The sequence below is a fragment of the Brassica oleracea genome, unplaced genomic scaffold (genome assembly GCF_000695525.1).
Source record: "Brassica oleracea var. oleracea cultivar TO1000 unplaced genomic scaffold, BOL UnpScaffold01265, whole genome shotgun sequence".
Lineage (NCBI taxonomy): Eukaryota > Viridiplantae > Streptophyta > Magnoliopsida > Brassicales > Brassicaceae > Brassica > Brassica oleracea.
This window is the reverse complement of record NW_013617812.1, coordinates 1-12,434: the sequence shown is the minus strand read 5'-3', so window position 1 is coordinate 12,434 and position 12,434 is coordinate 1. Positions and strand designations below refer to the sequence as shown.

The window sequence follows — 12,434 nt, the reverse complement described above, 5'->3', positions numbered from 1 at the left end:
TATCTCCATAGTACTTTGTCTAAATTGTTTGTCTAATTAGGATTTTAATTATCGTTAATACGATTATACCCTTAGAGTAATCAAAATTTAAATTAATTAAAATACATAATACAATATTTGTTAATTATTTAGTAAATAAAATTTTACATATTTTAAGGAAAGGTAAAATATAAAAACGGGAAACACCGTTAACCTAATTTTAACCCTCTTCTATCGTCTTCTTCCCTGGAAGCTTTCTTTTCTTTTTAATGGTTACTTTTTTCTTCTTCTTCTTCATCACACGGTTAAATAGTCTCGTCTTCGTTCTCTGTTTCCTCTTATTTGCTCTCTGTTCTTCTTCCTCGTATTTGTTCTTCGTCGTTTTGTTGTGTCGACTCAGTTATGTACTTCGTCATCAATTGCATCAAAATTCTACGATTCTTCACATACGGTATGTGTTTCATTCTCTAGATTCGTAAAACCCTAATTTTTAAGATTTGATTTGTATATCTTTTCAATTATAATTAGTTCTAGGGGTCGATTAGTCATCATCTATACAAGGGTATTGTCCCTTTCTTGTACTGGTTAGTTAACTATTTTGTTTTTTTTTTCTTCTCTTATCGTATCAGCTCATGAAGCTACCATTAAGTTGGCAGATCGAATGATTTACTTCTTTTTTTCATTTTAGGGTGGGTTTGATTTTGATTTAGTTTCTTTTAGCAGGTTTCTCATGGTGCTATTCAGTTCACAACGTATGAGGAACTACGTAAATCAGTGGGGAGTTCAAAGAATGGAGAAGAAAGTCATTGTGGATTATGCTTGACATTTTGTTAGATGCTCTTTGTAGAGAAGGACATGTTAGATAAGCTTCAATGTATATAGGGAGAAGACAAAGGTTTAAAACGATTCTATTCTTGTTCACCTTGATGTTCCAACGTTGGATATATAACAATAATTCGCAGTATGAAAACTTCAATCTCTTCTTATAGAAACAAAGAGTTTGTTAAAGTATAATTTGTCAAAGTGAAAGAGTAAATTCAAATAAAGGTGGTCGAACTATTCAACTTTTTGTGGAAGATGTGTTTGATCTCTGAGCCAGTTAAAATCACTATTAAGCATAGCAGGAGGCTTTCTCCGGAGTCGTCATATTGACTCGTTCCTTTTGATTTACATCAGAAATAGAGAACATGACACACAAGTGCTTCAACGTAGTAGTAGTTTCTAATGTTACCATTCGACCACGCCTTTCTTTGTCTACCACGAAATCCACTCGTCACTGCAACTAGACATCCATTCACCAGATTTAACATAGATTAGAACCATGTTGTATTGATAGAGAAGAGAGAGATGATTATGTCGATGAAGAAGAGAGAAACACAAAGAACGAAGAGGAAAGATCGTGGGAGAAGGAGAAAAACGTGGAGAAAATATTCTAGGAGATATTTAGGGAATATTTAGTTTAGATTTAGGAAACATCTTTAACCGAATATGGAAGTTTCCATATTTTTCGGATTTTCCTAGAATATGTATCCTAGCCTACGCAGAACAGAGTAGAGTAGATGAGAAACAAATTCTTCCTTGAGCGCCACATAAGGTAAAAGGTAGAAAAAGGTTATGACATACAATATAGATAACGTATATCACTGCGTTGTGGCTATATGTCGTTATCAAGCTGTAGGTATACTGAAGACATCTTTCTTGATTATAACGTTTCGAAATATAGCTTTATTAGAATATATAAGAATGGCTAGGTTACGTTGTATATCCAAGATATATCATGTATAAAACTTAGTATCTGATTTCTAGACTAAGTAGATAACCAGAATGAGTATTATAACTATAGCCAGAATATAAAATAAAATATGATTCCACTTTTAAAAAAAAAAAATTTAAACATATATATTGTCATATTTATGTTTCTAATAGTTTTCATATTTTTAAAAAATTTTAAAATTCAGTTTACTATTTTTCCCATAAAAAAAGTGTAAAATATGTCCAGAATTGTCCAAAAAATCAGAAGTCTTATAATGATAAATAAAAGTTCAGAGTGTCCATTTTTACCAATTGTCCCTAGAAACAATACACCACATGCTACCTCTAAAATGCAATGATCCGGAATGCAGCTTGGAACTAAGAAAAACTAGCGATTCAACTCTTCCACCTCTAATTAAACCCATTGAGATTTTCAAGTTAATTGAGTTTCCAGAGTCGGAAACATATGACAATGATTGTAAGCCAACTTAATTCTATATAGTCTCTCATATCAGGCATTTATTTTTTTCTATTCCCTGGCATTCGCTGGATTATGTTTCAGTCATTGCCATTGAGAAGATTCGAGATGAATATGCATTAAGCAACGGGATCCGTGCTTCCCTACACCATACCATTATATCAAATGCAGCAATAACAAGGATACATCCGAACCACTGCGAATCATTTCCCTGTAGGTGTATTTTGTCACACTATTGATTCAATATAAAACACACACAGTCCTCATTAAAATACTTCTTAAGCTTGAAATGAGTTTCTCATCTTGTAAACATAAATTTACCCTCAAATGGACTATCTGGTATCATATCACCTACCATTCAAAATCTGACAAAGCTTCAAGTTCTGTAAGTATTGCCTCTATGCTCGTTCACTAAGGGTCAAACTATCCAGTAATAGTATTTCTCTGCTATTCGTAGGGACTTGTCAGGAAACAGGTTGACCGGAGGAGTGCCTGGATTTTTAGCCAATATGGATTCCTTGTTTTCATGTAAGTCACTCAAGAAAGACACCAAACTTGTAAACGCCAGTGTTACTTCTGCAAATCCTGCTAATCTTGACGAAATCTTCTTTTCCATAACAGAGACTTAAGCAATAATAGTTTAAGTGGTCCGGTTCCACAAGCTCTTCTTGATAGAAAAAATGAAGGACTGGCCTTAAAGTAAATATCTCTTGTGATTTCATGCTGATTCCCTTAATCCAACCAAAATTTGTGTTATAAGTAACTGTAGAAATGCTTGTGGTATATTTGTAGCCTTCAGGGAAACCCAAAAATTCATGAGGTTACTTTATCAAAAAAAAAAAATAAATCCAGTAGCAGTTTGTTGCGTCAGTTGCTTCCGTTGCAATTGTCTTGATCGTGATTGTTGTCCTTTTCATTGGCCTACGCAGAAAGCAATCAAGAAGAGAGGGTAAGGGATTCGCAGTACACTCATTAATTTTGGACTCTATGTAAGCAGTGCCGTCCCTACTAATTTAAGCCATGGTGGCTTAAAGCACATTAACTTAGTGTGGCCTCATATTTTTTACTATCAAGTAATTATATATTAGAATAATTTTTTTTGTAATTGAATAGTATTAGAGCTATATATTATAATAATATTTAAAATATGTTTTTCAATGATGAATCAATATTTAGCAAGATAATAATACATTTATTTTAATTTAGTAGGAAACTTATAATTATGGCAGTTAAAGTTAGTAATATATAGCTTTAAAAATTTAAGCAGTAGTATAATAAAACAAGATTAAGAATTTAATTTAAAATAAATAAAACATATGATACAGAAAATTATTAAGGAATGAAAATAATCTAAGAGAGTCGTATTGTTTTTTTATTTGTCAACAAAAGAATCATATTGTTAAGTAAGCAATATATTATATGAAAACTGACAGAAAAAATAGTGAAAGGATACGTATGTTTTTAAAAAAGTGCATAATAGGAGTTGAACTCTCGTATGTCACGAGTATTAGCAAACAATCTGAAACTACTACACTAAAACATCCCTAAAGCTTTTTCCAAAAAAAAAAAAAAACATCCCTAAAGTGTGGCCTGTGAAGCTATTTATTTGATTGTGGCCTAAAGCATATGCTTCATGAGCCTTATGCAAGGGACGGGCTTGTATGTAAGTACCATAAAAAATATAAGTTCTCACATAGTTTGTAGAATCTTTCTTGCAGCCCTACGACCATCAATCGAAACCGTAAAGAGAAGATTCAGTTGTTCAGAGGTGATGGCAATGACAAACAATTTCCAGAAGATCCTTGGTGAAGGAGGTTTTGGAATCATCTATCAAGGTTATCTGAACGGTAGCAAGTAGCTGTTAAAGTACTGTCTCAATCATCATCTCAAGGATATAAACAGTTCAAGGCTGAGGTCTGTTTGATATATACTCCTCACACAAATATAACTCCCAAGTGATTCTTTTAAAATCATTATTGTACGGGCTTTGATGTTTTGCATGTGACCAAAATTGGTTGTTAGGTCGAACTTTTAATGAGAGTTCATCATATAAACTTGGTAAGCCTTGCTGGATATTGTGATGAAAGAGATCATTTGGCGCTGGTCTATGAATACATGGCTAATAGAGACTTAAAAGAGCATCTCTCAGGTAAATACAACTCCAGACCACTTAACTATAGGCTTTAGTTTTTTTTTTTAAACAACTATAGGCTTTACGTATTATCTTTTGTATGTTGATATATATTGTCTACTACAGGAAAAGAAGGCTCCTCATTCTTGGACTGGCCATCTAGACTAAGAATAGCTGCAGAAACTGCACTTGGTTTGTGAACAAACCACTTTGGAGCTGTGTCCATATTCCCTTTAACTTGTCAATTTCCTTTAAATTTGTAACTAACCAATCGTATTACCGTTTAGGATTAAATTACTTGCACACCGGATGCAAACCGCCTATGTATCATAGAGATGTAAAAAGCACAAATGTATTGTTGAATGAAGACTTTCAGACAAAACTTGGCGATTTTGGTCTTTCAAGATCTTTCCCTATTGGGAGTGAAACTCATGTGTCTACTGTTGTTGTCGGAACTCCTGGATTCCTTGATCCTGAGTAAGCATTCTTGACTTCCACGGCTTGGTATTCCAATTATTTAGTTAAATATAAATTTTTTTTTTATAAACCATCTTGCAGATATTACCAAACACATAGGTTGTCTGAAAAGAGTGATGTCTACAGTTTTGGTATCGTATTATTAGAGATAATTACAAACCAACTCGTGATTGATCAAACCCGCGAAAAGCCTCACATAGCAGAATGGGTAAGGTTTCTTCTTACGTCAGGAGATATCGAAAGTGTTATGGATCCAAACCTCAAAGGAGACTATGGCTCTGACTCTGCCCGGAAAGTTCTTGAACTAGCAATGTCGTGTTCGAGACTTTCTTCAGCAGAAAGACCAAACATGGCTCAAGTTGTTCATGAGCTAAACGAGTGTCTAATGTATGAGAAATCTAGAAGAGGAAATAGTCAAGACGTAAGCTCGAAGTGAACACAAGCACTGCAATTGCTCCTATCCCTCGTTGACTCCTGTCTATTTTTATTCTCTGTTGTAATGGTTTATCATTTATAAGATGTAAAATGGATTTCTTGTTTTGTGTATAATTTTATATTACTTCGATGACAAAGTTCTGTCTGGTCCCTTTCCTCTCGCTATTGACTTCAATAACTTAATTGAATGCCTGTTGTGATCTTTCTCTACACCAAATGGAAATTTTTCGAATTTCATGAATATCTTCTTGATAAGTTATGCTGAAACTTGTTCTGTGCTAAGAGATTAACCAGAAAGTCAGTCTTATTCTGCACTATCTCTGCAGATAACCCAATGCATGGAGGAAGACATTTGACCATCATCAGAAAATCATCTCTGTTGAATCCTCGGCCTATAAATGTTCCATGCAAGAGAGACAGGACACTTCCTGAACAATTGCCAACATCTTCCACATCAAAGTCTTAACTGGAGAAATTGAAGATTGGGACACGGATAACTCGGCATATACTGTAAATTTTGTGGATGAGCGAAACAAATATACTATTTTCAAATAATGACTGGTTTTCTTGTTCAATGAAGATAACAAATGAATAAGCCTTTGTAAAATATCCTAACGACCAAGTCTATGAATAAACGCCACCTAGCTTGAACCCTACACTTAAAACCTGTGATTGTTGGCGTATTAACGGCTACTAACATGTTCCACTAACACTGCAATTGGGCTCAATCTTAGTTGTAATCTGTACCTAAAACAACTCTATGTTAGGGGTTGCAAACCACGAACATAGAAATGTTGTCTTCTGATACGTGAAACGTATCCGGAGTAAAAGAACAAGAGAAATAGAATAAGCCAACAATCGACCTTTCGCCTTTGCGACAAACGCTTTCTTCATCTTCTAGTTCATCCCTATGGACCAATGCCATTTTTGTTGTAACAGAAAAATATTAGATTAATAATTAGTTAAAAATAATAAAAAGTCTTAATACTAAAAAAATAAAGTTTATATATTTAATAGTAACTTACTACAAACATTTTGAACCACGTCTTTTTGATGTGGTCCGGCGTCATTTCCAGCTTGGATGTGGCTTAGAGAAGAAGCCTTTGTTCGCCTCGGTTACGGTCCGAGCGACACAACCGTCAACCCCAAACCTGAAAAAACAAATTAAAAGTATAAATTATTGAATGTTGTTATAAATAAAAAAACTTTTAAAAATATAATGTACCAGAAAGTATTTTCCGGTCGGCCGGGGTCTAAGACTGGTAAACCTTCTCTGCCTGGCTGAGCGAGAAAGTCCTTGACAGTGTACATAGCATAAGGAGCACTCGGCGTCACCAGAAAATTGGGATGAATCCCGGCCGCATGAGCAGGAAGCACCTCCTCTGGAACATGATCGTGATGTGCGGGTGGTGCAGCAAACAGAGGAACCGGTGGTACAGCAAAAAGAGGCGACTGGGAGACTCTCTAAGAAGACTGAGAGTCGGGGACAGTATCCGGAACCGAAGAACCGGGAGCTGAAGAAGATGATGCGCCTGTTCAACTACAGGCACACCGAACAGGTCTCGGTAATGAGCAGTAAGCTTGTTCTTTCTAACCATCTGAAAAAAAAAATTATATTATTAACCATTTGAAAAAAACATAAATATATTACTAACATTTAAAATCATCATCCTATATTATCAATAAATTCCATAAACTTATCTAAAAATTCCCTACACTAAACCACCTAATCAACCCTAATCACCCTAAACTAACCACCTAAGCTAAACTAGAGAGGAAGTAGAGAGGAGTACCTTGCTTGGAGAATGAGAGGAAGCAGCTATGAAATGAAAAATGAGATGGCTCGGATATATTAAGGGATTTTGGTTTTCTCGTAAAATCCTTGCTAATTTACGAAGAATTAACCAGGCCCGCGTTTTTTAACCATGAGTACTTTACGACGAAATGGCTTACATGTAAATAACTAGGCCCGCATTTTCTTTTTACGAGTAGTTTACGATGAAATCTTAGAACCGTATTTCTCTTTTACGGGGAAATAACAAGAATCTATTTTAAATCTCTAAAACCCCAAATCCGAAACCCGAAACCGTAAGTTCCTTAACTTATAACCTCAATCTCTACTTCCTAAACCCTCAATCCACAAATCCCTAAATTTATTTTGCCTAACCCAAAATCAATTTATTAATTTAATATTCATAATTAAACAAACTAAACACATGCATTATATCTGAAAGTCAAACATATTACAAAATTATATCATCATTCGGATACATCATTAACATTCTGGTCATCAGTAGAAACTTCATCATTTTCGTTAAACTTGTCTTCAACAGCTTCATCCGTGGTATCCTCGGGAAGATCTTCGTATTCACGATTATGCGGATCAATGAGAAGGACGTCATCAGTTTGTTGTTCAGCTTCCTCGACTTCATTGATGTGTTCTTCTTGCAAAGGTGGTTCTTCTCCACCGATTATTCGTCCACGAGGTGTAACTTTAATAACAGCTAACCAATTTATTCCCGAGTCTTTCATGCGAGGGTATTGAATGAAGCTAACTTGGTCTGCTTGCGAAGCTAATATGAAAGGCTTGAATATGTTGTAGCTTCGTCCAACATTGACATCAACTATACCGAATTTGTTAAACCGAACACCTCTTTTGACGACGGGGTCGAACCAGTCACATTTGAAGAGGACGCATTTTAGCCTTAATAACCCTGGGAATTCCACTTCAATAATCTCCTGCAAGATCTCGTAGAAATTTGTTTCGCCTTTCACACATATTCCATAGTTTACTTGTCGCATGCCGTCTACCATACTCACATGTACGAAAACTAAAGTCTCGTGTAAAATACATCGGTGATGTGGTGATCTTTGCAAGTGGACCTTGAACTAATTCGTGAAACCATGTGGGGTAATCTGATCATCATAATCAACCTACAAAAATAAAGAGAACGTTGAAATTAATCATACTAACGGCGAATAAAGATGTATGCCATAAAAAATTGAGTTAATACATGACTCCTCAACCACTTAATAAAGTGTTGATTTTTCCTTCTATGTACCTCACTTGTGGTTATACATGGGATTGCTTTTTCGACTTGAGTAACAAATAAGCTGTAAAATCACATTTTCTGTTAATTAATCAATTGAAAATTATATAATTTATATATATATATATATATATATATATATATATATATATATATGTGCGTGTGTGTTCAGAAGTTTACATATATGTTACCTTTCAAAATAACGCATCAATGCATCCTCGCAATTGAGTAGAATATAAGTGTGTGCACTATTGGTGTCTTCATCACTCGACCACCAAACCTCTTTCAATTTCTCACCCAGTCGCCCAATTTGGCTAAAGATGTATGGAACACCATCAACCACGTACTTTGGCGCGACACCACCATCATCATATCTTCTTGGAGCTCTGTTCCGAGTACGTACTTATAGTGCAAAATAGTACGATGTGAAGTGAGATGTTTCTTCCGTAAAACTTCCAGCAGTTATAGAACCTTCAACTTTTGCGAGGTTTTTGGCTTTTCCCTTCAAATATTTCATGGTCCGCTCATACTGATACATCCATCCGTAATGTATATGTCCATGAAGCAATGCCTCATACGGGAGATGGACACCTAGATGCTCTATGACGTTAAAAAATGCTAAAAGAAATATCTTCTCTAAGTTGTACAATAAGATGAGAATGTTCTCATGAAGTTGTTCTACGACATCCTCTTTAAGAGTGCGTGTTCTCAGATCCCTAAAAAATGCTCCAATACCTTGTATATTCCAAAAATAATTAAACACATTAGTAGTCATATTATTTATTTGTGCATATTATAAAGTAATAAAGAAATTAATGTGTAATATATTACATGCAAGTGCTTTATGTACTTTTATTGGAAGTAGCTCCGCAAATGCAAAGGGAAGTAGTCATTGCATAAAGACATGACAATCATGACTCTTCATCCCAGAGAACTTTTGACCTTTTTCAACACATCTAAAGAGATTTCAAATATACCCATCGGGAAACTTCACTTATGATGCCACCCAGTTGAACAACACATACTTTTGTTCTGATGAAAATCTGATGGAACGGGAACTTGTCTATTGCTTTTTATATGTAACTCGCTTCTTGAGCAAATATCAGGTAAGTCCAACCTTGATTTTTTGCTGTCTTTTGTCTTCCCTGAGACATTCAATATTGTATTCACGATGTTCTCAAAAAAATTCTTCTCTATATGCATCACATCGAGGTTGTGGCGGAAAAGAAGATCCTTCCAATATGGCAACTCCCAAAATATACTCATCTTATGCGAGTTGTGATGAACTCCATAAAAATCAGGCATATTACCGGGAACATGCCAATTACCACCACGACAAACTGTTTCTTGAGCTCCGTAGTAATCGATTTACGCTTCAATTTGTTCTCCAGTTAAATATGGAGGAGGATTGTCTCTCACAACCCTTTTGTGCCTAAACAATGTCTTGTTTCTTCGGTACCGATGGTTAATGGGAAGAAATCGACGGTGACAATCGACCAACTCGTCTTCCTACCATTTTTCAATTGAAACGCATATGTCATTCCATTTCAATATGGACAAGATAATCTCCCATGTGTAGTCCATCCAGACAACATCACATAAGCATGAAAGTTACTTATGGTTCACAAAAGCATCGCTCGCATCGTAAAATTCGTCTTCGTTGAACAATTACACGTCCTCACCCCTGTTGACCACAAATCTTTTAACTATTTTATCACTGGTTGTAGAAAAACATCTAGAGAGCTTTTTGGATGTTTCGGACCAGGTATTAATATGGTCAATAATAAAAACTCCCTTTTCATGCACATCTCCGGTGGCTGGTTGTATAGCGTAAGAAAGACTTGCCACAATGAATGTTGTCTCACTGACATTCCAAATGGACTAAATCCATCTGTGCTTAATCTAAGATACATCCCGGCTATTGCTAGCGAAATCTGGATGTACTTTGTAAAATGTTTCCAAGCTCTTGCATGGATGAGTCATCTCACCATCCGTCTGAGTATGCTCGGCATGTCATCTCATCCCTCTAGCAGTCTACTCAGATTGGTACAATCTTTTCAATATGTCTGTAATTGGTAGGTACCATATCCTTTACTTCGCTATCCTATTATGTCCTCTTCCTTGCGGTTTTAATCGTGGCTTCTTGCAGGAGAATCTATGCATTGGTGAAAAACAAGGTTTTCCAAGAATACTTGTTTGGATAGATTTGCTGGTCGTAGTTGGCACCTACTATAATTCTTTAATCTATGACAGATTACGATGGCATGCATATTTTAGAATGTCATGCACAAATAATTATATAAATGTGTTGGAATCTTCTCATCTCTGCTCCAATCTCGAGCAATATATTGCTTCTCCTGTCCCTTATATCATTCAAGAAAAAGAGGATAATATAAGATGTAGAAAAACTATTTTGCTACACAAAAATAAGCTTGTAGAAAAGATGTAGAACATTCATCCGGAGTTCACCAATCACGTTTGCTATTGTGAAAGGAAATCAGTTCATTTTCGGGAAAATGTGTTATACAACATAAGGACTACATGTATAATCTTACATAATATGATAATTGAGGATAAATGTGATTTTAAAGAACCAATTTTAGTGGGAAGAAAAGCTCCACCTCTAGAGGTCCAAATACCATAGAATGATAATATTCTGTTTAAAGAGTTCTTGGTCGATTTAGAGAAATCAAAGATTAAAAAAACTTATTTCCACTTCGAAATGCATTAATTGAACATTTGTGGAAAAGATACACTAATGATAATGCTTAGGTTAAAATATATTATGCTTTTAATATGATGTAATGTAATTTTTGATATAATAAATGGTTATATAAAATACATAATATATTAAAATATTGTGAAAAATAAAATATATGCGATCAAGTTGTAATTTTTATAAATAATATATAAAAATCAAAAATAGAAATAGAATATATTTAAAAAATTCCTGTGAATAAATATAAAGTAGACAATTAGAGATAAAATGAGTGACTGGTTGGACTTTATCTCACGTTTTTTCCTTTATTTAATTTTAAATCATCAATTCTTAACAAGCATGATTTAGCTTTAGTTTTAAAGTTTATACATCCAAAATTAACTAACTTTCGTCAGTCATGATTTAGTTTTATTTCTAAAGCTACAGAAAAAATATAAAGAAAACCTTTTCCTTATGTATGTTAGCCAAAAATCATATATCGTTGTTATTTAGGTTTGAGGATCTATAAAATGAAGCAATTATGTATAATATTAAACAAGTTAGAGAATTGTAAGTAAAATTTATTATTACATAGATATTAACGTTTTTTATGTTATTTTTTAAAAAACTTGTACATAATATTTATTTAATTTTGAATAAATTAATGAAATTTTAATTTCTAAATAACATAAATCTTATTTATATATTATATTAAATAATATTAAAATTTATTATTAATAAAGTATTTTAATTGATATGCATAATTATTTTGTACATACATCACATATCTCACATGTTTTACTGAACAAAATTATAAAATTTAATTTCTTAACAACATAAATGTCATTTTAATATTATATTAAATAATAATAAAATTATATATTATATTAAATAATATTAAAATTTATTATTAATACAGTATTTTAATTGATATGCATAATTATTTTGTACATACATCACATATCTCACATGTTTTTTTTTTAACATCGAAAGGCTATTCTATTACTCAAACTTGAGGTGGTTTGGGTAACCAAACCGGAATAGAACAACCAACAAAATAAAGATCTCAATGGAAAGATCTTGCCGTCCTGGCGAAGAAGTCAAAGATCCGATTTTGTGCTCATGGAACATGGATAATCTTGAATTCCGGGAAGCATATCTGCAAAGTCTCTATCCTCTCCAATTCTATTGCAAAACTTGGCCAAACTTGTGGTTCCTTAATCATGGCGATCAGATCCTTGCAGTCTTTCCAAAGCTCTGAGATATCGGGTATTGTAGCATGCTCTCCATCGCCCATCTTAGTGCTTCTACTTCTGTGTGCAGAGGAGACTCTCGTCGAATATAATTCTGTGTCCCCATAAGTTGAGCCTCCCCCAAACTGTCCATTCAAACCCATCCACTCCCGCTGAGCTGTGATGTAGATGTCCATGATCC

At 34.2% G+C, this 12,434-nt stretch overlaps 1 pseudogene; it reads left to right on the top strand.

Annotated features, from left to right (window-relative positions):
* The first annotated feature begins 2,203 nt into the window (after nt 1–2,203).
* On the top strand, nt 2,204–5,334 carry LOC106321145 (annotated as a pseudogene).
* The last annotated feature ends 7,100 nt before the right edge of the window (nt 5,335–12,434 follow it).